Source organism: Mus caroli, chromosome 7, assembly GCF_900094665.2.
Source record: "Mus caroli chromosome 7, CAROLI_EIJ_v1.1, whole genome shotgun sequence".
Lineage (NCBI taxonomy): Eukaryota > Metazoa > Chordata > Mammalia > Rodentia > Muridae > Mus > Mus caroli.
This window is the reverse complement of record NC_034576.1, coordinates 29,328,781-29,333,527: the sequence shown is the minus strand read 5'-3', so window position 1 is coordinate 29,333,527 and position 4,747 is coordinate 29,328,781. Positions and strand designations below refer to the sequence as shown.

Sequence of the window (4,747 nt, the reverse complement as noted above, 5' to 3'; positions counted from 1 at the left end):
CAGAGGCAGGCAGATTTCTGAGTTCGAGGCCAGCCTGGTCTACAAAGTGAGTTCCAGGACAGCCAGGGCTATACAGAGAAACCCTGTCTCAAAAAAACAAAGGGGGGAAAAAGAAAAGAAAAGAAAAGAAAAGAAAGGAAAAGAAAAGAAAAGAAAAAGGGGCTGGAAAGATGGCTCCGCAGTTAAGAACACTGGCTGCTCTTCCAGAGGACCCAGGTTCAGTTCCCAGGACCCTCAGGGCAGTTATCAATAATCTGTAACTCCAGTTCCAGAGGATCCAAAGTCCTCTTGTGGCCTCTGTGTGCATGTGGTACATAGACATACATGCAGGCAAAACACCCATACATATAAAATGAAAATTAATAAAATCTCAAGAAAAAAAAAAAAGAAGAGGGTGTTGCAGAGGACCTTCTGCAGAGATGGCACAGCAGTTAGACTACCTTATTACTCTTCTAACAGACCCAGGTATGGCTCCCAAGACAAATACCCTGCCTCACAACCATCTGTAATTCCAAATGCAGAGGATTGGACATCTCTTTCTGACCTCCACAAGACATTAAACATGCATCAAACACGAAAACAACTCATACACAGAAGTAGGAAAAATACCCAGACACATAGAATTTCTATTTTATATAGATATATATGTGTGTATGGTTTTGGTTTTGTTTTGTTTTTAAGAAAACACATCCAAGGGCTTTTTGCCTCGAATAGGTTAGGGAATCAATGCCAACAATGCCAAAAGCAAAACAGAAATACATATTTTCTTTTAAAAGACATCAACCATGAATAATATAAATAAAATATATAGGAAATTATTTGGCTAATACTAACAACTCGGCTCTTAAAACCATTAGAGGCGTAATATTTTACCTAGGTTTGGTTACTGTTGGGGAAATTAAATGTAATTTAGAGTCCTGTAAATAAAAGCACATCCTGAGCTTAGCAAGCATGTATCTATTCTGCATATGGCAAAAGCTACTCGTAGCGAGGTACTGTAGGCATAATGTTTTTGTATGCTGTGTAAAGTTGATCCTTGGGTTATTCAAATGCTGATTTCTCTGCCATCATATCGTGGTTCAATCCAGACATGGCCTTTCAATGCTTATACCAAGAATCTCCTGTCTCAAGCTTGTGTATAAACAGTTCTCACCATTTACTCTCTGCCTTGTCAATCAATGCTGATCATCCAATGGGTGGGCAGAATAGAGAATAGGAGGGACATCCACTAGTGAGAGGGAGGAGAGAAGGAGGGAGGTGTGCTGGTAGGGTGGAGGACCTGGAGCCATGAAGAAGGGGTCCGAAGAGCCAGATCAATATGCAAGTGTCGTGGGCCGGGGCTGGGCGCAGCCAGTAAGTATATAAAGTGAAGACAGATCAGCTAATTGCTTAGCTGTTTAACTGCTCAGCTACTGAGGTACAGTTTTAAGTAAATCTTGGTTTCTCTGTGCAGTTATTGGGGACTAGCATAAGGTAAAGAACTACAGCTGCCAGATTAATCCATGGCTTACATTTATATTAAGAACAATTGAGAGGCTGGAGAGATGGCTCAGAGATTAAGAGCACCGACTGCTCTTCCAGAGGTCCTGAGTTCAATTCCCAGCAACTACATGGGTGGCTCACAACCATCTGTAATGGGGATCCGATGCCCTCTTCTGGTGTGTCTGAAGATAACAACAGTGTACTCACACGCATGAAATAAATAAATCTTTTAAAAAAAGAATAATTGATTTCCAGGGTATAGTAATGAAAGGGCAGGCTTACTCTCTTACTTGGAGATGTACAAGCTATAGCTGTGCTGTGCTGTGAATTACGGATCAGATAATACAGAGGGGAAACTGGTGGAGGCCACCTTCAAGAAGGAGCTATCAGTAATCAGTATGACACTAATGGACATAACAAGTTTGATGCTCTTAGCTGAGTGTGGTTGCATACACTCTGAGTTCAAGGCCAGCCTGGTCTATGTATTGAGTTTCCAGACAGCCAGGGCAACCCAGAGAAACGTAGCAGTAGAAGTCCTTAGAGATGAAGGAAATCCCACAGTCCTAGGCACATCGCTATCAGAGGGATAACGAAAGCAAGCTGGGGGTGGAGAGATGCCTGCTAGTAAAGGCACTGGGTCCGGAATCGAGGTCCCAGCGCCTATGTAACAAGTTACATACGCCTCCATACAGCTTCATGGAGGAGAGGGCAGTGGATCCCTGACACTCATGGACTCAGGGGGTTCCACATTCAGTGAGAGCCCCTGCCTGCCACAAGCAGTAAGGTAGAGAGTCATGAAGGAAGGCACCTGACCTCCACCTCTGCCCTATGACTCCCAAGTGCATACTCATGCACACATGCATGTGTGCACTCACAAGTGCTCTGCCCTATGACTCCCACGTGCATACTCATGCACACAGGCATGTGTGCACTCACAAGTGCTTACGCATATACCCACATGAACATGTAGACACACACACAAACACACTAAAAGAAGTTGTATCTTCCCTGTTAATTTGAAATTTTTTCTTACTTATCAAAATTGTTGACCCTTTAATAATATCTCACTTTATTGCAAAACCGGTGTTAAGGGGCTGGAGACATGGCTCAGCAGTTAGGAACACTGCTGCCTGCTCTACCAGAAGACTGGAGTTTGGTTCCCAGCAGCCACACTGGACTGCTCTCAAGGAGATCTAATGCCCTCTTCTGGCTTCCAAGGGCATTCATAAACATGCCCACAACCTTCGAGCATTCACATACACATAAATAACTCTTAATTAGAATTTATTAAAAATAATTTTGGGGGGGGGATTTTTTTTTTTCAAGACAGGGTTTCTCTGTGTAGTCCTGGCTGTCCTTGAACTCACTCTGTAGACCAGGCTGGCTTCGAACTTAGAAATTCGCCTGCCTCTGCCTCCCAAGTGCTGGGATTAAAGGTGTGCACCACCATGCCCGGTTTAAAAATAAATTCTTTAATGGCAAAAAAAAAAAAAAAAGAAAGAAAGAAAAGAAAAACATGTTTTAAAAAGAAGTGTGACGGGCTGGTGAGATGGCTCAGTGGGTAAGAGCACCCGACTGCTCTTCCGAAGGTCCAGAGTTCAAATCCCAGCAACCACATGGTGGCTCAAAATCATCTGTAAGGAGATCTGACTCCCTCTTCTGGAATGTCTGAAGACAGCTACAGTGTACTTACATATAATCAATAAATAGATCTTTAAAAAAAAAAAGTTAGCTGATTTAAAAAAAAAAAAAAAAAAAAAAAAAAGAAGTGTGACAAGCTAGGCAAGGTGGCGCACAACTTTAATCCCAGCACTCAGGAGGCAGAGGCAGTTGGAACATCCTCGTTTGGGGCAGCTTAATCTATAGAGCAAATTCCAAAACAGTCAGGGCCACACTGAGACTACCCTGACTCAAAAGGAAGGAAGGGAGGGAGGGAGGGAGGGAGGGGAAATGAAAGCAAAATGATGATGAGCCAGCTATAACAGTGCATGCCTTTAGTCCCAGCACTTAGGAAGCAGAGGAAGAAGCCTTGTCTATCTCGAGAGTTCCAGGACAAGCAGGACTATGAACGCAGACCATTTTTTGTTGTTGTCATGTGTTAAAAACTGACCAAAAACTACTCAGAAGAAAATCTGCATGTTAACAAAAGCTACTTGGTATGGGATAAATCTGGACAAATTAGGAATCTTAATTTGGAGTTGAAGGGATTGCTCAGTGGATAAGAACACTGGCTGTTCTTCCAAAGGACTCTAGTTCAACTCCCTGTACCCACATGCCAGCCCACAACTGTCTATAATTCCAGTTCCAGGGGATCCAATGTCTTCTTTTGGCCTCTGCAGGTTCCACGTACACATATATTCAGGCAACACACACACACACACACACACACACACGAGCCCTGTCCTTTGACAAATCAGAGTGCTAAATTAAATAGCTTTCTTGACCTCTCTGTGCTAAAGGGGGGGACAATTAATTACCTTCCTGATTCAATCCCATCTGCAACAGTGGAAAGTACATTCTAAGGGCTAGTCCGTAAATTTGGGACTACTCAAAACTAGCTCATCTGGTTTTTCCAAGTAGCAAGTTTAATGCCTACAGATGTGTAGGCATCCAATAACGAGTTATTGGAAATCTTTGTTACAAAGAATATTTTTCAAAGGAACGTTGGTTTCATTTTTTTACTGTAGACTTGTTTTTATTTTTAAAAACCAGGTTTAAAAACTACTCACTCAATTATCTTTTTCCCTTTCCTGTTTTCCAGAAAGGAAAAAAAAAAAAAAAAACCTCGTTTTTATTTTTAAAATAAATGCGACATGTATTAGAAAACCACCCCTGTATTTTCACAAACTTGAAACCAGTTTCTCGCTCACTCGAAACAAACCAAAACACACCCTTACACGTATGCTCACTCCGCCCGCAAACCCACCCGGGTTTCTGATCTCCCCAGCCCCCATCCACCCAAGTTCTCAGCTCCACTATCACAGTAGGCGTTTTCGCCCCTTCAGGCATCCTCGCCCTGGCAGGTGGGTAAACCCTCCCCCACAGCTCCTTTGCCTTTACTCAGTCTAGGAAAATCCCGGTCCTACAGACCCCGAAATCAAACTCACCCAGACAAAGGCGACGATGGCGAGCCACGAAGCCTGCGCCTGCGCACTCCTTCAGTGAGCTAGCACTCCCAGAGGTCTCTGCCCACCAGGGCTCTGAACTAGAGTCTCTCTCTCTCTCTCTCTCTCTCTCTCTCTCTCTCTCTCTCTCTCTCTCTCTC

General features: G+C 43.4%; 1 protein-coding gene across 2 annotated transcripts in view; it reads right to left on the bottom strand.

Moving 5' to 3' along the window:
* Positions 1-4,687, bottom strand: part of Znf260 (zinc finger protein 260) — a 59,217-nt gene extending 54,530 nt beyond the window's left edge. Inside the window, exon 1 of one of the 2 annotated variants that reach the window (XM_021166620.2) lies at positions 4,590-4,687. The gene's annotated coding sequence lies outside the window, so the exon portion shown is untranslated. The remainder of the gene's footprint in view (positions 1-4,589) is intronic. The other variant, XM_021166621.2, reaches the window with a different exon arrangement.
* Positions 4,688-4,747: the final 60 nt, after the last annotated feature.